General features: G+C 38.3%; 1 protein-coding gene across 4 annotated transcripts in view; it reads right to left on the bottom strand.

Moving 5' to 3' along the window:
* tsnare1 (T-SNARE Domain Containing 1) overlaps nt 1-22288 on the bottom strand; it is a 240590-nt gene that overhangs the window by 10952 nt on the left and 207350 nt on the right. Inside the window, exons 12-13 of one of the 4 annotated variants that reach the window (XR_010906407.1) lie at nt 14714-14756; nt 13431-14563 (exon numbers count right to left, since the gene is read on the bottom strand). The exons of 1 other annotated variant lie outside the window; for it this stretch is intronic. The gene's annotated coding sequence lies outside the window, so the exon portion shown is untranslated. Of the gene's footprint in view, nt 1-13430; nt 14757-22288 lie in introns of those variants that run through there. 2 more of the 4 variants (XR_010906408.1, XM_067448265.1) reach the window with 2 other exon arrangements.

Genomic DNA, 22288 nt, shown 5'->3' with positions numbered 1-22288 from the left:
TAGGGCAAAAAAACCTCCTCGGGACATCGCTAGTTAACAACATCAGCATTGTGTGACTATGTGTATTTGGTGTGTATTAGCGGTCCCTTTTAACTACGGGGTGAATCTCCAGTTATCACTGATTGTCGTTTGGACCTTTCTGGACAAATCACTATCAAAAATGATAAGCTTAAATATTCAAATTTCCTGCGCAAATCCAACATACCACTCTAATTATAACATTATTACAAACTTATATTGTGAATTGGGCTAATGAACACTGGCTAGTTATGTACTTCCTCAAATAATTTTTACACAATTTCTGTGAAATATGTACATTCAGCTGTATGATCAAACATTTTTCAAATTCCTGAAAAAAAAAGTTATGGACTACAGCTTTAAATTAACAATGCATTTTTATATTTTAAAAAAATATTATAGATTTCAAAATGGTTCCCTTGCAAACATTTGCATTTCCCAAAAAAACTTTGCAAGAGAGAGAGTACTGAGTTTGAAAGAGCTTCTCAGTGGAATGCATTTGTTTTTTTGTTTAGTTTTTTTGCGAGAGAACAAACTTTTTTTTTCATCACTTAGCTCCAAAATATAATTGTTACAGGTGTCATGCAGCAGGGAAGAGTCTGAAGCAGACTTCCAAAAATAGATGGGTTCATTTAAAGGAGGAGAATAAACAGAAACATAGCACGCAAAACCAACCAAAAGGAATATAATAACATCAGGGAGCATGAGATTAAGAACGGACTAGTGCCGTTTTCCAGAATTCAAGGTAACTTACCGTCACATATACCTTGAACTCTCGGTTGATTAACCCAAACCTTGCTTACTCGAGGTATGCTGGTTCCAAAAACGAGTCACAGAGTAAGTTCAGACAACTCGGAGTATGTTCCCAGTTAACACACAAGACGATGATTCACCGTGGAAACAGACGCGGAAAGGTAAGTTAAGACTGAACGCGAATAGAGTGTGCAATGTTGTGGAATGTATACGGCAAAACTCATTTTGGTAGGCATATGATACGCTGTTTAATGCTTTTCAGTTGATAATGTAGTTGTTTAAAGCTAAAATATGTGGTTTATATTAAAAAAATTATCTTGCGTTTTTGCAATTCTGAGATCCAGGCGATCACCGGGTGCTCGATCAGCACTTAACCCCGGCGAGAGCAGCCTTTTCTTGGCCAGTCCTTCTGGTGTTTGCCGCTGATTCGCATGTCTCTGTAGTATTTAAACATCCGATATAATCGTCTTGTGTACATCTAATGGGCGATCTGTGGTCTAATTAATCTATTGTTGCCTACCAAATCATTTTGAATGAGGCCAAAGTGAAGATTCATAATTTTACATTTTTTAAGAATATAAAAATATACATGCAGATCCAGGTAATCCAGGTAGCGTTAAAGTGTTGAACCACATTTGTGTGCCTGTTAATGCTTAATATATATATTTTTTAACGAAAATGAAAAAGGTCATAAAACACCACTCTGCCATTCTCATGGCACGCCTTGAACACGCGTCTATTTCGCTTCAAATACTCGCACGTCCAATTCACTGCGGACGTGCGAATGGATTAAAAATGTTCACGCGTCAAACTAGACACGGCATAGACATCATTTTGACGCTCTATTCGCGCTCTGTGTGAAGGTAGCATAAGAGAGCGTGCCATTCTATCCTCTTCTTCTTTTGTTTAATGGTGATTTACATTACATATTTAATGCACATCAGCACCTGTTGTGTTGTCCAATGTTTTCTTTTAATAAGTTATCTTTATTCATTGAGATTAAGAATTATATTTTGCTTGATGCTACTTGTGAGATAAAAATATTTGAATTGCATTAACATTTAAACTTATTTTTTATTAAAATTCTTTAGAATGAATATATATTGTATATTATATAACTTAAACTAATTTGGTTATATTAACAACTATATTAATTACATATATTAACACACATAACTATATTAACACCTAAATACCTCTTAAGCTAAATACCTCCGGAGCAGGTTATGTTTAGAGAGTGAGTGGCCATGGTTACTAGCATACCCTGGAAGTTACCTCCATTTTTGGAACCAAAAGTTGAGGTTATCCGATAACTTACTCTTAAACATACCCAGGTATGTCACATAACCTGCTTTCTGAGGTGTGGAGGGAAGTGAGTTCCATATAAAGGGAGTGCAAACGATGAAGACCAGGTGCAGAGAATCCGGGGAGAGCGAAAGATGATGAGGAATTGAGTTCAGGTGTGAGACAGGGAGGATTCTGGGAAATGGAGTCCGGGACAGGCGTGGATCGTAACAATAATGTAACTTGAATTAATTTGACTTTAAATGATAGCATCCAAAACATTTTGCCAACCAAACTGCCAACTAAAGAACATCCTTTTAGTGACCAGAATGTGCAATAACAATGCAAATCCATCACGAAAATAAATGCATGTACAAATCAACAGAAAATATTTGCAGTGATAAAACAGCACTAACCTAAAAGCTGTAAACTTAAACCATAAATGTTCAACTTCAACCAGCTATAAACAATATCAAATCAGTTACCTGCATTTTAGTTGTCGCATCTTGATGGAACTACATTAAAACTCTGTAACTGAAAGCATATACAAGGATCTTTTGAAAGGTCTGTTTGAAATAGTATGGATCTTATAGAGCAGACATATTGTTAACTTCATTGCTTCTAACACAGAACACTTTAGTCACTTAAATAATACTTGCGGTTACACTCTAAAGTTGCCTGTTGTGGATTTGCACGGATATGCATATAACTTGAAACCCATTTTATCAATGTGATTTTTTTCCCCTTACGTCTGACTCATAGGGATTTTCTTAATTTCAAGAACAAAAGTCTTTATTTGTACTTTACTGTACTAGTCTCAGCCAAGAAAGGCATTGTAGATTACTAAACACTGTGTTCCTTAGGTGTGAAAAATGTTGCTAGTGTCTGCAAATGAGGCTAAAAGATCAAAACAGACATGATAATGCACAGGCCAGACAGAAGCATATGTCTAGTGGGACGTGGGTGCAATCTTCTTCCAGCCAGGTCTAACTGGGTCTGACAGTTTTCTTTTTCGGAACATGCACGGAGAGATGCATTATGCATGATAGGCCTGTATACTGCCTGCCCTCCTCTTTACTGTCTGGCCCCTTTAGAAGATTGACCTAGAACAGCCTCACCTGACAACAAACATGCCTAACCGTGCATTGTCTTGCCTAAATTGACATTTGTCTGATGATTTGTGTTTTCATGTAGAGTTTAAATCCACTTCTTCATAATGCTATAAAACATTCCCATCCATCCATCCATCCATCCATCCATCCATCCATCCATCCATCCATCCATCCATCCATCCATCCATCTTTACTAGGGGTGTAATGGTATTCATGGTATACCTTTGCAGACAAACCTTCCTGGAACCACCAGGGCTATACATGTCTATCCATCAGAGCAGATCTAAGCGTCTTGTCTTCATATCGGAGGGATTGCGGTTTAAAAGTATGTGTCAGGTAACTTTAAACAGTACCCTTGCAGACATATCTTCCTGGCCTAACTTCAGGGCTAACTTTAAACATATTTGACATGCAGGTAACCGTGCATTTAAACAGAACCATTGCAGACAAATCTTCCTGGAACCACCAAAGCGATACAGATCTATCCATCAGAGCAGATCTAAAGGATCTAGAGATTACGGTTAAAAAATATTTTTCAGGTAACTGTTTATAGAGTACCCCTGCCCTAACAAGATCGCTCTTCTGTCTCTCATCCTATTCCACCCAGACAGCCTTAACTGTAAAAAAAAAAAAAAAAAAAAAAAAAAAAAAAAAATATTAACAGTAATTTAAATATTATAACAGTAATACAATGGGAAATCCAACCCAGGCTCATTGGAAATACGTGACTCTGACTACATTTTTGCAACACCCGAAATTTGTACCTCCAGGTACGTTTACCTGCACTTTTTGGGTGAAGCGTTCACCGGAGGCGCTAAGTGGTAATATTTTTTCTCCATTCACAGACTGATCTCATGAAATGGCGTACGTATGACACGCCAATTCGTATACCATTTTGGCGTGCTATCAAGACGCATAATCGCTTTTTAGTGTGTTTATCAACGCCATTACATTCTATCCCCCTACACTGCCTCTACCCCTAAACCTACCCATCACACACACACGTGCACACACAGCCCCTAAACCTCCCCATCACATTCTGCATTTTTACATTTTCAACAAAAAAAAATAAAAAATTTAAAAAAAAAATTAGTATGTTTATAAATCCATTTACCTTGTGGACACATATTCAGACACATTTTGAACGCGTAACTCCAACGCTCCCCTTAACCTACCCATTTGTGTATTATAAAAAAACTGGAGGCACAATTTATTCAGAAAATACAAATATCCCAAGTGTTCCGAGGTGATTGATTTGTGTGAAGAAAATCTCAGAAAGTGATCAGTAACGTCGAATCCATTCGCCGAATATTAATAATAAATTCCAAATATTGCCGCCGGAAGAAACGTCACGTCAGCTTTGACAGCATTGGCTGTCGTGTGTCTCGTGACCAATTGCGTCATTATATCAGCTTTGATTGTAAAATGCCATTGGCTCTCGTGTGTCTCGTGACCGATCACATCACTTTCCGACCGTATGTATCATATCAGTGTATCAACGAGTGCGTGTGTGTGTGTGTTCTGTTCGCAAAGGAGCGCGATCATCATTTCAACGACTAAAACATTAAGATCATCTCTGTTCTTCACATGAAGATATCGTATGACTTCAGAAGACTTGGAATGCAACATGAGTTAATACTTTTATTCTGTTTTTTGGTCAGTTTTTGCAATAAATACACGTGACTATACATTTATTTGCCTGTTACGTGTTTTATATTGTTGAGAGTTGGTAGGTTTAGGGTAGGAGTGGAGTTAGTTGCTCCAAAATATAAAATTGGGTTATAAATATTAATTCTCTGAGATCAGGTTGGCGGAGCGCCTCCGGTGGACGGCTCACCCAAAAAGTGCAGGTAAACGTACCTGGAGGTACATATTTTGGGTGTTGCAAAAATGTAGGCAGAGTCACGTATTTCCAATGAGCCTGCCTTTTGCATGGGGAGTGGGATCACACTCACAGAAGTCAGCTCGGGCAGCCACAGGGATTCATGTAAACGGAGTGGTGCGGAGCAAAGTAAAAAAAAGAGTGTTTAAACTTTTCAAATTAATTCCTATAAAAGTTAAGCCTCCAAAGGCATGAAGTGAAAACGCGCCAGACTGAACACGCGCTGCGAATGTATCCCGCGGTCGTGCTTACCTCAGCTCTGGTGATAAATGCAACCTGACTCCTGCTGCGTTTGTGCCATGACCCTCGATCGGCTCACTCACTCATTATATTGAACAGACACATTCAGTTTTTAATTGTAGTGTCTGACCTCTAACTGAACTGATTTTATGAAAATGAATGCAGTGGGAAAGTGATCAGTAATGTAGTAGTGGAGGCTTTGGGAGTGTCCTCATAGGGCAGAGAAGCAAGTACTTTCACGATTTCTGGGAGTTGTTGTCTTTTATCCGTAATATTGTGTTATAAAAGTATAAAATAAATAGACTAATGGAAAATAAAACAGTTGTGCAGAGAAAAAAAAAATCTCTGCACAACTGTTTTATTTTCCATTAGTCTATTTATTTTATACTTTTATAACACAATATTACGGTTTTATAGCTGATTGAGACCAAACATATTTAGTTTTTTAATGTCACAAATACAATCAGGATTTAGTACACAGACAACAAGCGCTAGGTTACTCTCTGTCAGAAAAAAAAAAAAAAAATTAAATAACAAGACTGAAATGACAGATTGCATTTAATTTTGACAGAGATATTTCCGTGCGATGTCGAAGATGTCATCTCATGTGAACATAATGATACACCATGAACTCTCGATTGCTAGTTGTCCAACTGCATAATACTTGCATTTCTGCTGACATCCTCAAGATGTGATTATAAACACCTCTTTCCCTGAGATACCTACTTTCAAAGTTATCAAATAACATGTTTGCAGTTTTTCTTTAATTGTCTATGAAAAGTTTCTTTCAGTTGACCACATATGATTTTGTATAAGTGCCAGAATGCATTTGTCCTCCACATGCATACCGATAGTGCCCAAACTACGTGGCCGTTTGATATGGCATTGTTATTTCATAGCGTTTTAATGACAGCTTAATGAAAGCAGGTATATTTTATGAGTAAGAACATTAAAGGGTTAGTTCACCCAAAAATGAAATTGAGAACCGGTTCTTATGCAGAACCGATCCTGATTTTTGAAAAATACCGGAACCGCACGAAATTCCTGAGTGTCGTTTCCGAAAACGGTTCTGGTGCAATGTGTGTGCGAAGCGCTGGGAGCATATCCAAACTAAACATTTTCTTGACCGACCACCGAGCCTCATTAGCCGGTTGAATCCGGTTAACCGATTAGTTTAAAATATGCTGCGCTATTTGAAATAACAGCCGCGAGCCGCGCTCCCGCTCCCGCTCCCGCTCCTGCTCCCGCTGTCTCTCTCTCTCTCTCTCTCTCTCTCTCTCTCTCTCTCTCTCTCTCTCTCTCTCTCTCTCTCTCTCTCTCTCTCTCTCTCTCCCTCTCTCTCTCTCTCTCTCTCTCTCTCTCTCTCTCTCCTTCTATCTCTCTCTCACACACACACACTGTCCTAGCACTGCCGCCTCCCTTCCACTCACGTCACTTTTTTAAAATCCCCCACAGCGCGAGTCCCGCAAACGTGGCGCCAAGGAGCTTGTTTGTAATCGGAGGACAATGGCTCATTAGTTTCGAAATGGTTTGGGTACAAGGTGATCGCGTTGAAAATAAAGGCATTTGTCTAGCGTGAGAAGCTCATTTGAAACATTGCCGCGGCTCATTTAAGAAAATGACAGCTCCGAAGAGACGCCGCTTTAGTTCGAGGTAGTGCTAACGATAATAAAGAAAGACGATCAACACCTTGTGTTACCACTTAAATGTAGATGTAATAAATTTCCAAATGTAAGCCCATCTTATGCGGAATGACGCTTATACTGTCGTCTGCCCTGGCTCTAACCTTGAGTGTTTACTTTTTGCAAACCTTGTGAGTGTGCAAACCCAAACGCTGCGACCTCGCGCCAAATGTTTTTATTGGTTTATTAAGTAGAAACAGGCGAGTTATGAAAAATTGAGTGCGAGGGATATGTTCACTTCACACAAAAAGATTTTGGAATGAGATGGCTAATTGTAGTAGCGTTTAGTCCACTGTGTTTAATAGCCTAATTTAGAGATCACTTTTTTTTTTTTAACCGACAACTTTGATCGGTTAACGTTGATACGGTCAACCATCGGTCAAACTGTCATTGGTTAACATCCCTAAAACAGAGAGAGAAAATGTAATAAGACAATGTCAGAGGCGTTAATTTGAACATGTTTATTTTAATTTCCATAAATTCCATATGGCTCGATTAATACTGTAATATGACATTGCCAACCTGTAAATTCATTTGAGAGCAAGTAATAAACACAAAAAGGATTGTTTAAAGTTGCGTATTGTGCCTTTTTCCTTTAACACTATTTGTTTAATAATTTTAATGGAACCGGAATCGGAACCGGAATCGTTAGGCAGAATCGAAACCGGAACCGGAACCGGAAAATTTCTCACGATTCCCAACCCTATTAATGACTCACCCTAATGTCGTTCCACACCCGTAAGACCTCCGTTAATCTTCAGAACACAGTTTAAGATATTTTATATTTAGTCCGAGAGCGTATCCAAGTGTACACACAGTTCATGTCCAGGAAGGGAATAAAAACATCATCAAAGTAGTCCACATGTGACATGACTATATACATTTTCTTTTTACTCTATGGACGTTTGGAAGTTACTTTATGTGTGTGAATGATAATAGTTACAATTTCCTTGGTAGTATGAGTGCACAACACAATCTCATGGTAATGCGTATTTATAGTACGAGTGTGAAATCTCGTAGAATGGATACGCCAAAATGAGTTTTGGCGTGCAAATGCTACGCAATTTTTCGGGTGCATATGATACGCACTTTATAGTGTGCATATGACACGCTCTTGGGTAGGACTAGGGTGGTGGCATGTGTATAATAGATAAAGTGCTTATCATATGCACACGGAAAACCCATTTTGGCGTATACATTCCACGAGATTGCACACTTTTACTATTTATACACATTTTTGTGAGAACGGGCTCAAATGTGTGATGTAAAACCTTGGACGACAGTCTTACCCTAAAATCAAATTATTATTTTTTTCAGTTTTAAACATAATTGTATTCTGTTAGCTAGGCAAAAAAACAGCACAGTAACCATTGTTAATGATATAATGGGCTAAGACTGAAAGGTTGGACATGATGGATATTTCAATGGACCTATGCCATAATGACAAAACAACTAAACATTCTGACATTGCTTACACAATGCCAAAAGGAAAAAGCATTTTGGGGGAACTGACTGTTTAAATGAGAAGGAAATAGTTTTGACACAGGAGTGAACTGTTTTGGGAGAGAGGTATGAGCTTTGCAAGTGAACCATGTTGTTGTGCCGAACCATCCACTTTATTTTGGCAAAAGCACCAAGAGTGTTGAGAACGTCCGGTCTGTTTCAAGAAATGAGCCAAAGCCATTCAGAAGGATCTTTGCCATTTGTGTGGCACTGTCTGTTTATATGGGAAAGGAATTTAGTTTTGAAGCACGAGTTAACAGATTTGGGAGAGATATTAGCTTTTGCAAGTGAGCTAGTCTTGTGCTGAACTGTTTTGCCAAATGATCTTAGAATTTTGAGAATGTCATTTCTGTTTGAAGAAATGAGCCAAACCAATGGAGAAAAACTGTAAGATCTTGCCCTTTTTTTCCCACTTCACTGACATGGGTCTTGCGTTTTTAATAGCAAAAATGTGTTCTGTGTGAACCGGCTCAAACATGCAGATGAGCAAAATCAATCAGCATCAAAGCTACAAGAGAAATTACAAACATGCACTCCGAATCAATCTGTATGGCATGACATCTTCTTGCCCATATCCGTGCTCATGGACTGGGATTCCTGACATTTTGCTGCTCTTTAAAAAGCTGCAGTGAGTGAGCAGCCTGGTCAGAGAGAAGTTATGAAGTGGCGGAAGGCATTTATCCATATGTCAGTGATAAGAGGCAACCTGTCAAAGCCTTGATGCTAAACTGCACCACCCAATGCGTAAACACTCTCTGGCTGCACGCGGACAGTTCTTTTGTGCGATCAATGCCAGCCAGAGGCATTTTAGAAATCATCGATAACAAACACACCTCCGTTCTCTTTCTTACTCCATCCTGTATCTGTCAAGAGCAAATTTTCCCATTGCCTAAGCTGTGAAGACGGTGTTGCGTTATTGACCACGCTGTCTGCATTTATGTGTGTGCAAGTGACTGCCATCATGATGGAAGCTTTAATAGAAGTGCAGGGCTGTGACAAATGTTTCCCATTGACATGTTTACTAAATGTCTTTTTATGCAGCTGTAGCTATTAAATGCACACTTTGGAAAGATAAATGTGACCGTTTGAGATTGCGCAATCATTATATTTTCAATGGGATTCTGCTGGGGTTATATTAGTCTGGGAAACCAGCTATATAGCATTTTTGCAGTATATCCAAAAATCACCAGCCCTTTGTTATAGATTTTGTTCATTTGAGTTCATACAATATCCCACATGTTTCCAACTATTTGTAAATTGTGAGAAAATTGCTTATTTTAATTGTCGCCTGTCAATTGCGTCATATCTGCGTAACTCTCAGTTTCCGGTTTTATTCTGCAGAAATGCTTTACTCTTAGCAGTGTGAACAAGTGTCACAGCAGCCGCTGAGCGAACGCACAGAGTAACATCATAATTTTAAACACACTCAAATATATCTAATATGATAAACAGAGCTGCATTACCTCATTTTCATGACTGGAAAAGCGGAAACCGGCAACGTCCCTTCCTAATAAAACTCCCACTGCTCCCGAGCCGTGTGTTGCGCAACAATCGCTCCAGCGGCCTTACTCAGCTCCTTCAACACTCAGCCCTGCTCTGCTTCATACTACGGTAACATTAATAATCACATTCATGAACATGGTTTCTGCCGAGTCCTATCCCGATTATTTTCCACCGGCTGTGAGGTGAAGACCAGGTCCCAAGATTCTGAGCTCAAACTTGGTGTCATCAAACTACGCCTTTGTTGTAAATAGGTGACATCTAGCAGAAGGAAATGTAACATAGAGTATTTTTAGACCACTGGTTTAAGATTTTTTTTTTTTTTTAGCATGGTTCCTGAAGTAGCAAATTGCCTGAGACTTGTTTTGCTAAATTTATTCAAGCCTTTGTAGCTATTGTGATGGCAAGCACAGCAATATGTTGCAGTAGCCTGGCCCATTAGAAGGACTTTAATTCTCACTACAGAGGGCTCCCTGATTCATGAGGCCTAGAGGAGCAATAACTCAGAGATTTATCCCCTGCTAACAGAGTTGCAAATGGGACAGCCAAGAGAAGCTGATGATGTACAGTTGCTGCCAGTTAGCTAACATTTTACCACCCAAACAAAGATGGATTTAGGAAGAATAGTAAGCATGTTAGCATCTGTATTTCTACTAACTTGACCCAAGGGATTTTTGTACATGAGGGACAAAAAAAAAAAAAAAAAAAAGAGAAGACTCCTTTTTCTCCCTAAAGAGAAGACGAAGACCTGATTAGTTGCATATCTCTGGTGGACCAAACATTCAATACGTGACAGTAAAGACTGTACATTTGTAATAAATGTTGTTCTTTTGAACTTTCTATTCATCAAATAATCATAAAAAAAATGGGGTTTCCAGTTTCAAAATTGGCAGAATGATTTCTGAAGGATCATGTGATACTGAAGACTGGAGTAATGATGCTGAAAATTCACTGGAATGTATAACATTTTAAAGTATAATACTTTTTATTTTTTATTTGTATTTTTTATGGGAAATTGTAATGTATTAAAGGAAACAGGCAGGAAAAGGTTTTCGGTTCAATTCGTTTTTTTTGATATTCTATTCTTAGGTGACAGGAACAGAAAGAGGTTAAGGAGAAAATGTTTTTATTGTAATACTCTTTCTTTATTTTACTTAAAAGACTTGAAAAACCTTAAACTTAACTTAAATAAAAAACTTGTAAACTTGTACACATTCCTAGTATATATATATATATATATATGTATATATATATATATATATATATATATATATATATATATATATATATATATATATATATATATATATATATATATATATAAAGATTTACAGTGGCAACTCGGAGATGTACAGTAGCATTTAATTGCAATATGCATTACTTTATTCAAGGGCAGTTAGTGATGTTATTAACATAATTTTATAAAGTTTTTACGGTCTATGTTTCACAATAACTAGGCCGCGCTGCTAAGACCTGTTCACATCTCATACAGAAACACGCAATTTTACTTTCACTTTAGACATAAGACTGTGTTTATATATGTTAACCTTGTGTGTATTTGACAGTATTAGCACAGGAAGACTACTTAGTCCAGTAATCACATGTTGCTCAGCACATGTAAAACACAAATTAAATGTTTAACCGGCAAGGCTTTAAAATGTGGCTAAACACACTGGTTTATGCTAGTGGCTGCTTTACCCAATTCTCCTGAGTTCTCCTGAGTTTATCTCCAAAGTGTTATATTAAAGACCGTTGTTATTATATTTCTATTTTTGTGCAATTCATTTACCACAGCCACACATAACACAGTAGCCTAGAAATCTAGACGCACCCTAGCGGCAGCAAATTTAATCTGCCCGTGAGTGTCGTCTAGCAACTCTCAATACCCTTCTGAGCTGTATTCGCCTAACTCTTGCTGGGCCAATCACATCGTGTATAGAGTCGATGGGCGGAGCCATAATGACAATGGCCGAGTTGCGTTTGCGTGCTTCTAGTAAACACAGAAACTGGCGAACGGCCGTCTTTCGAATCAGCTTTGACCACGACTCTGGAAGACTTGGAGTTAAGCTTTTCTCTGAGAAAAGGACAAAGAACAGCACTGAAGTCATTCTTAAAAAGGGAAGATTTGTTCAGAGTTTTGCCGACCAGATACGGCGAATGTTTAATCTATCAACAAACTCCGTTTCACCTTCGTTGCTCTGGTTGGTTGTAGCGCTATCCTATCGCGTGCAGAGGGAGTTTAAAAGACAACCGTTTATCCCGCCTCTCGGAGTGAGCCGTGTCTATGGTGAGTTTCCAGACCAAACATCTTGATGTGGGTCTGGCTTGTCAGGCTAGTAGCACAGTCATATATTTAAAATCTTTCTCTCTAAATTACTATATATATGCACCTTTTGAGTTTGCATGGTGACAGAAAAAAAGTTCTAAAGCTGCTCTGTTTAGCAACATTTCTAGCCCTGCCAACAACATTTAAGATCGGGAAGTTTGGTCTGGACTTGATCCGTGCAGAGGCATTTTCTTTCCTGGTTTGGTTTAAACACACCCCACTAATAGACTCAAAATCTGACTAGAGTTAAGTATGACCATCACATCAGGCTAAAACATTTCATGTCACTGCAATAAAATCGTTTTTTTTTTTTTTTTTTTACAACTTTTGGTAAGTTGTATTTGTTACGTTCATATTTAGCTAACAAGAAACCCTTTTAAGGAAGCTACATTAAGCTATGTAAATATGCATAGCTATCATCCAAGCTTTACAAATATCTTACAAATTATGGCTTAAAATCAGTTTAGACTCTCTTTCTTCATTCTTCTAATTTAGCAGTAGCAAATGTTAGTTATAACTAATCTGACAAGGCCTTAATATATAACTGTGAGGATTCCCATTCCTATTAATGGAAGTTGCTCAGCTGAATGTATGAAATCTGTCATCTTTTGAGTGGTCATCAATGGAGAAAGATTCTATTCCCAGCCAGATTGTGTATACAACATCTACTAGCAGGGAATAAATGGTAAGAACAAAAGGAAGCTGGATGCTTAAATGACAGCAAACCCTTCTCATGTACTTCACATTTATCAACGCATACGCTTAAACAGCTTCTTCATTCTGTGGCAGCCATCATTGGCGTACCAGTCGAAATTGCAATGACAGAAAAAGCTATAACTATACAGCATTCAAATTGTACGTTGACTTTCTCTGCTCACTACAGAGATCATCCGACAGTGAAGATAATCGAGAGAAGCTTGTTGCTGTCTCTGAATGAATAGTGTGCCATGAAGTTCCTGTCTCATATTGATTAGCAGGTGAATGACTGAGCAGTACAAACCTATTATTTCTATGATTTGTATGTCAGTTCTCTTTCTCTCAAAATCTGCTGAAGTTTTATGAGCTTTAAGTGCGTGTGCTAAAAGGAGACAGCGAAATAAATGCAGAGATTTTTTTTTTTTTTTTTTTTACTGTTTAATCAAAGCCAGCAAATAAAAATCAACTTAAATAAGAGCACTGCAATACAAGACGATACTGAACCTTTTAAATATTCATTTTAAAAAGAAAGCCTATTTATGATTTTATGGTTATGCAAATGATAACAATAACTCAGTTGTCTCTCAACAGGTGTTCTAAAACAGCAGGCTTCCTGCATTCAAATGTCAGTTTATAATACCAGTTTTTGGTAAACACAGACAGCAGGTTACAATATTAAAAGAGAAATGTACACCAATTACGTGTCTTGATAACAAATAAATTGCCTTATAAAGAAGGCTCATAAAAAGAATGTCAGATTACATTTTTTTCACACTCTATTCTATGTGTGCCCTAGAAAAATAAATATACACATGTATTTTGAACAGTGTAGCAAAAGATCTACATGAGCTGATATGGGAACTAGCATAACACTGATTCTTGAGACATAGGACAAAACATGAAAAAAAAAAAAATCAACATTTGGACCATGAAATTAATGCTTTTACCACAATTGTACCATTTCATTATTGTGCTTATATATTTTTCATCATCCCTTCAGACCCATTTGAATAAATCTTGCATACAACATGACACAGACAAACTTCTTTTTTTCCACGATTTTCTGTAATTTAGTGGAAACAGCCTAAACTGTCTGCAGGGTCCTAGAGCACACAGGGCCTGAGTTACACACTTTCAAAAATGAATTTATACACAAAAAAATTGGTCCCGGAGTTTAAGCAGTTAAATTATTTCCTGCATTTAAGTCATATTAGTAGCAACACCACAACAAAATGAAATAATAATAATAAAACAATAATAAATATAGTTGATAAAAATTGTACAACTACATATCTTGTAGCATCATTTTGTTAATTTGTCAGATTTGTCCATTTGTTATGACATATTTCACATATATATGGTGTTTACCCAAATTGAATTTCAGTCAAGTAAAAACACAGATAGTTTTGTCTCAGTTCTCAAGAGTCAGAGATAAATGACAGAACAGATATTTTAACATTGGCATTGTAGCCCACAGCAACATTTAGTCAATTTGGATTTTGTTCTTTGATTCGAGTCCACTTTGAAGAGGTAAGGAGCAATTCTTTGCACATTAAAGTACATAGCTCTGGTTAAAAATCATAAAAAATAGACTCTTTTAATGAACATTCACACACACTCACATTTCCATACATGCATACACAGAAACAGCACACAATCCGACAGAAATATAGCTGTAAATAAGAGGAGAGGAAGCGAGTGCAGGTGGACTACGTACAGACTCCTGTTTTGCCAGGAAACTGGAGTGGAAACACAGATCTCTGAAAGAATAACAGAAAAGGTCAAAGGTCACAAAGCAGGTCAAAACCAATATGAAGATCAGAATTTAGGACAAAAACCAGTGGATGCAGTGGCAACCTGCTTCAGCCCCAGCATGATATCTCCGGCCAGTGTAGAAGCAAATTGCACATTTTATTATTAAATTGTCCTGAGGTTTGGGGATGTAAATTATGATTAGTGGTCAGACCTTAAGTTTTAATTAAGTGCAAGCTAAGTTTGGAACAGAAGTGGTTCATTAATCACCCAACTAGGCAATCCATAAAAGGCCACAGCGCATCACTTTCATCTGAAATATTCTTTATTCAAATTGCAAACAAGAAACCTTTAAGTAAATGAGAGTTATGGAGGCATTACTCCCTGTCACTAAATGTGGGTTAGTATTTTATTCTTGTTATCCAACATCAAACTTAAGCTTTCAACTTGTATAGGAGCTACACAACAAAAAGCTACAAAAACCCTTTTCTTTATCATTATTTTTTTCTTGCTGAAAATATTGGCACCTTTGGTAAATATAAGCAAATATAAGCGGCTGTGAAACTAAATCTGCATTGTTTATCCCTATTCACTAAATTCTAACCTTTCATTAAAGCGAAACAATTGAAAGTAGTGGCAAATTCACATTACGAAATAAGAAATACATTCTCCCAAACATGTTTGCCACAATTATCAGCACCCCATCATTCATCACAATGAGTAAAACAAAAGAATATAATTCTGATGTGCAGCAAAAGATTGTCGACCTTCACAAAACAGAAAGTGTATGTACCAAAATAACCAAAGCATTGAAAATCACCATTTCCACCATCAGGGCAATAATGAAGACGTTCCAATCAACTAAAGATGTTATAAATCTGCCTGGAAGAAGACGCGTGTCTATATCAAGTTTGAGTGGCCAAAGACTCGCCAAGAATCACAGATGGAGAATTGCAGAAATTAGAGTCTTGCGGTCAGAAACCTAAACAAATTTTTGCAAACAGTATCTACATCACAACAAAAATATCCTCCTTACTCATCCAAAAACAAGCTCCAGGATATTCAGTTGTCAGACACAACTGGAACTGGTTCTGCGGACGGATAAAACAAAAAAAATAGCTTTTTGGCAGCAAATCTACCTGGTGTGCGTTTCCCGTACAACCGCGTTACTCAACGCTTAACTACCATAGTACGATGCATCGTTGAAGAAATCAACTAGCTAGTCACGACTGTTTACCGAAGACAAATTGTCGCAAATCTGTCGTTCAGCCATGTTGGTTAATTATGTCACACAGGTGGTGGACTAATAACTGCTTTTAATTCATTATTTTGAGATCGAATTCATGCAAGATTTTTTGCTATAAATGATGGACATGGCACCTGAGGACTGATTCTTATTTTTCTCACTTATTTTAAATGAGAGGCTCGTTCTTCCATAGTAGAGCACAACCCATTCTCACTCCCAAGGCGTCAAAATCCAAAGCATGGTCAAGTGCCTTCTGTGTCACAATGAAGACGTTAAAGGTGCCCCATGGCGTCATTTTTCAACGCGCTGGGTGCTCCATTCATTTCAATAAGAAACCTTTGGCGTCATACACAGACGCATTTAATTATTTGCGTTTGTAAAAGCAGACATGATTTAATTAATATTTAAAGGCTACTTTTATATTTTGGAGCAACTAACCCAACTCCTACTTTAAACCTACCCACATCTTAACAATATAAAACACATAACAGGCAAATTAATGTACAGTCACAAGTATTTATTGCAAAAAACTGACCAAAACAGTATAAAAGTATTACAGTATAAAACTCATGTTGCATTCCAAGTCTTCTGAAGTCATACGATGTCTTCATTGATCTTGATGTTTTAATCGCTGAAATGATGATCCCGCTGCCCCATGAACGAACTCATTCATATCTCTTTCAAATAATTCAAAAGACTCCTGAGCATGACGCAATTGGTCACAAGACATACGAGAGCCAATGCAATTCCACTATGAAAACTCACGTAACGGGCAGCAATATTTGAAATTTGATGTGTTCATGATCTTCGGTGGATGGAGATGCTGATCGCTTTTGGGGATTTCTTCATGCAAATCAATCGTTTGCCCTCAGAATTTGTTTTTGAATAATTTGTGGATGCAGTCGTATGTTATATCCTGAGTTTTATATCATGTTCACACAAATGGGTAGGTTTAAGGATGGGGTGGGGTTGGGTTACATGTTAAAACGTCTAAATAGCGTAAATAAAATAAATGTAAATGAAATTATACTTGCTGATTTAGTTGAGAAGCACACTCCAACATGTCATAATGGCAAAATTATAAACCAATAAATAATTGTAATAAATAAATAATTAATTTCACCATGACAATAATATTCCCATACCCAGTGCGTCTGTGTATGACGCCAAAGGTTTCTTATTGAAATGAATGGAGCACCCAGCGCGTCGAAAAATGACGCCAAGGGGCACCTTTAGCGTCTTCATTGTAGAAGGCACTTGACCATGCTTCGGATTTCGACGCCTTGGGAGTGAGAATGGGTTGTAGAGCACGTCCACACATGTGCACTCTTCAGTAATGGCGCTTTAAATCTATTGACAAATTTAAAAGACATAAATTACATTTTTATGTAATCGAACTAAAAGATATAGATTGTGCTAAATGTCACCTTGTTTATTTTGCTCAAGATAAGTATTTATTAAGTCCACATGTCATGCAAACAAGAAACTATGCTTCTAACCACTGGTCAAGAGCTGTGCAACCACGCTTTGCGACGCTGTTTGCGAATGTTCGTTGGAACGATGGTTTTGGGGAAACACCGACTGGTTGAACTATGTTGATAACAATGGAACTTGCGACGGCTAACGATACTTTTGGGAAACGCACCCCAGATGGGTTAGGCCTTAACAAGGATAAAAAGTACCCCATGCCCACTGTACAATACTGATGGATCTTTAATGAAAATCTTTCTTTATTGTGGACCTATTTTTTTGCTGGATGCTTGTTCAGATACACGGTATCATGGATTCTAACAAATACCAAAAGATAAACAAATAAAAGACTGATTTTACCCCCTTACTGCTACACGGGCCATGGCTGGATCTTCCATCAGGACAATGATTGAACAAAAAAAAGAAAAGAAAAGAAAATGAGTGGGCTGAACTGAAGAGAAGCACCAACAACATGGAGCTGGGTATATTAGGGATCTGGATAGATTCTGTATGAAAGAATGGTCTCTGATCTCTTGTCAGGTTTCTCAAAACTCATCAGGCATTATAGAAGAAGACTCAAAGTTGTTATCTTGGAAAAATGATATTGCAATATATGGGTGCCAATAATTGTTGCCAGTGTAAACTAGAGAAAACATTTATTTTATAATAAGATATGCACGTTCTGAAGCCGATTGTGCCTAAAGCGGGTGAAGACGCACGCGAAGCTCAGCCCCGCGCGCCTCAAGGGTGTCGCACACCGGACGCGGAGCTCGGCGGCGCGCCACGCAGCGTCTCAGATATTGCACACCAGACGCGCACATTTTAAAAGGCTACGTTTATTATACATTTCCCCAAAATATGTTTAGACTTTATTCAAGCTGTTGAACTCAGAATGTAAAACAAATGTGTCTTGTAGCAAAGGTTGAAATCAGTATACCTTAACGATAATATACTTTTAATATAAAGCCTTGAAATGGCGCTCTGTGGCGCGGCAGGATTTAGAACAACTTCCTGAGTCGCCGCGGACAGGCGCCGAATGCCGCCACCGGTGTGCGTACACTCATTGAAAACAATGTGTTCGAATTTTAAAGACGTGGCGCGCCGCCGAGCGCCGCCGAGCTCCGCGTCCGGTGTGCGACCCCCTTCAGGATCTCACTCACACCGCCACCTGGCGCGCACATTATATACACACGTGCTCAATTTTGAATTGACTGACAGATGAGCTGCACGAAAGCGCTCTGTCGTGCAGCAGGATTTTAAACAACTTCCTGAGTGGCCGCGGACAGGCGCTGAATGCTGCTGCCGGTGTGTGTACACTCATTGAACGTGTTCTAATGCGTGTACACTCATTGAACGTGTTCGGTGCGAAGCTCAGCAACCCAAAAGGGGTCGCACACCGATGATCAGCTCAGCGCCGCGACACGTCTTTAAAATATTGAGCACCCCCATATTGCCAAAATGGTATGATCCTCGTTTCATAATACCCGCAAAGATTCGACCGTGAGATCGGTGGTCGAATCAGGCTCCGCATATCGATGCATCGAATCTTCGACTATTCGGGGTCACCCCTAACACACACACACACACACTTCCAGTTTTTACTTCAATGAAAGGTTATAATTTTGTGATTTATTTTTATGAAGGATCAAAAGGATAAACAATGCAGATTTATTTACACAAACGCTAATCAGCATTTGCAGTCCATCCATCCATGCTGTAGAATGTGAACAATTCCGTATGAAACTGACCACAATGAAGGAATCACTGTCTGCACAATTACCTGTATGTTCACCCCACATCTTTTACAGTTCTTTCTATTTCCCCGGCCTTCATCTGTGTCTTTCTTCTCTCTCAGACTCAATTCACCTACTGTGCCTAAGGCTTCCAGGTCACGTCACCAGGGTCTGAACAGTAAGTCTGATCTCAAATGACCTGTCTCTGCCCGTCTGGTTCTGCAGGGCTGATCTGAGGCCAGCGCTGACACATGGAGGACTCAGAACGGGCTAATAAAATAAGAGTGAAGTGCACTGCAGCCTTTTGATGTGCTTCTTTACCTGCTTTAACCTCTCCACCCATGTGGCTTCTAATCCATGCACGCACACACATACACACACACACAAAAATGCAGATAACGACAGAACAAAAGAAAATCTACAAGGACTGTCGCAAGAAGAGATCAAGAAAAAAAAGCCGTTACAAGAGAAAAAAGAGGCAAATAATTAAGGCATTTTCACAAGAAGTGGCATGTAACAAAACAATGTGATTTACAATTGGAAATTTAAACCATTTTTTTTTAGAAAAAGTCTCCATACCTAAATGAAAGCAAAACATGAATTCTTCAATGCAGGACGTGACCCATTCTACACCCTTTTTTTAAACTAAATTTGTAAATTAAATACATGTTGTTGTATTCTGCATTGAAGCATTTATGTTTGCTTTCATTCCTGTATGCTAACGTTTTCTAAAGACAAATTTTAATTTGCAAATCACATTTGCAACTAATGCAGTGTGTATTCTGACACCTCTATTCTGTTCTATCAGAACCATCATTAACTTCTTGAGCAGTTTGAGCTACATTAGCTCATCTGTTTGATTTGACCACACGGTCCAGCTTTCGCTCCCCACGTGCATCAGTGAGCCTTGGCCGCCCATGACACTCCCGTCGGTTCAACACATTCTACATCTTAAGTTCTTTTGTTGTTAAACTTGTACACTAAATGCATGTTGTGTTCTGCATTGAAGCATTTATAATTGCTTTCATATATGCAAATGTTTTCTAAAGAAATATGGATTTCAATTAGCAGTTCTCATTTGCAATTTATTTGATGAACAACACAATTTAATTTGTATTATTATTTGATGAACAATTCAAATTTAGTTCAAATTGTATGTATGTAATGGCACAATTACATTTTTAGCAGAGAAAACTGAATTTTATTTTCTTGAATATAGTTGTGCTACTTATTTGTCATGTTTTTTCAATATTTGTTTTTCAAGTTTATTTGAAGAATATAGAAAACCTTTTTTGAAATAATTTACATGCACCCTTGCTGAATAAAAATATAACATTCTTTAAACTAAAAATTTGCTGACAACGTTGCATGTGCAAACAATTAAGATCTTGCATGGATAAATGCGAGACGGATCTCATTAAAATGCGTATAAATAGTTCGAGTGTGCAATCTCGTGGAATGTATACGTCAAAATGAGTTTTGCCGTGCTTATGGTACGCGGTTTTTCGCGTGCATATGATACGCACTTTATGCCGTATTATACATGCGAACCCCCCACCCCACCACCCTAAACCTACCCAAGAGCGTGTCATATGCACGCCATAAAGTGCGTATCATATGCACGCGAAAAACCGCGTACCATACGCATGCCAAAACTCATTTTGGCATATACATTCCACGAGATTGCAAACTCGTACTATTTATACGCATGACCATGAGACCGTGTTGTAAATGCACACATTTCAAATGCGATTTTCAGCCGGTTACCAACACAAAGTTATTACAACCTTAACAATATGTTTAAAAACAAAAACAACAACAACAGTGTAATAAGGGTGAGCAGATCAGTTTTGGGTGAGCTATACCTTTAAGTTGGGATGAGGTGAGAGAATTTGTGAGATGGATATGCATTTCACCATGAGAGACTTTCCTAATCAGTTCAATTCCCTTCACAATATCTGGACTATTTGAATGGCACATAAATGTTTGTGCACTCATAATTGTTACTGCCATATTTTGTGATTTGATATGTTGTTTTTAAAACAGTCAGATATGTGTGACTAAGCATCTCGTATGAATTCCAGTAATATTGAGAACAACAACAAAATAAATATCAAATGATGATTCTGCCAAAGAGAGGAGGGAGGTTTTTAATGTGTGTGTGTGTGTGTGTGTGTGTGTGTGTGTGTGTGTGTGTGTGTGTGTGTGTGTGTGTGTGTGTGTGTGTGTGTGTGTGTGTGCGTGTGTGTGTCAGGGAAAAAAATAACATGAAGGTGAGAGAAATGACAGATGAGCATTATGTGAACGTCTAACAAAAAGGTCTCAGAAACATCCATCAGTTCTGATGTCATTGTCGCCACTGTGTGGGAATCTTGGCTGAGATGATGAGAGACAGAGCGGGAGCGAACAAGCCAGTAAGTGAGGGGAATGGTAAAGGGGTAAAAGGATGAAAGGAAGGAGAACTGAAAAAGAAGGAACACCTGCTTTGAAGTGACAGAGATCAGAGGGCAACCTCCACCCAGGCTGTCTCTCTGGCCAAGAAGCTCGCTCTGCTGGGTACGTCCACATCAAAGGCAGCTTCACAGCCACCGCAGGGAGGATCTCCCCCAGCCACCGAGCTCACAAAAATCGCTCTTCCTCTGTGCCAACTGTGCCACTATACCCATTATACCAGCATCATACTCTGAGTGAAAATGACATGAGAGGGGAGCTAGAGAGCCTCTAAACCAACTCGCAGGCTTATGAGACAGAACTGAAGTGATGAGGAATCTTCTAAACATAAGCACATAAACTGGCAAAAAAGCAATAGCTAAAGACTAGGGTATATGAGGCCAAAGATCCCAGGGGTCTGTCTATCGCTATGCACTGCAAAACTGCCCTAATCCATGAGGTCATCATGGGCAATGAGTAAAGACTGAATTTGAGGACATTTGAGCACCATCATTTTAAAATGTTGCATACATTTAAAAAATATATATATATAGTTCAAAACTAAATATTTAAAGCCAATATGTAATGTTTCGCCGCTAGATGTCCATTATTCAAAACAAAGTCGTAGATTGATGAGCTTCTATGATGGCGCAGATGACCG

The sequence above is a fragment of the Pseudorasbora parva genome, chromosome 7, assembly GCF_024679245.1.
Source record: "Pseudorasbora parva isolate DD20220531a chromosome 7, ASM2467924v1, whole genome shotgun sequence".
Classification (NCBI taxonomy): Eukaryota; Metazoa; Chordata; class Actinopteri; order Cypriniformes; family Gobionidae; genus Pseudorasbora; species Pseudorasbora parva.
Note: the sequence above shows the minus strand (reverse complement) of the source record. Positions and strands in the feature narration are given on the sequence as shown.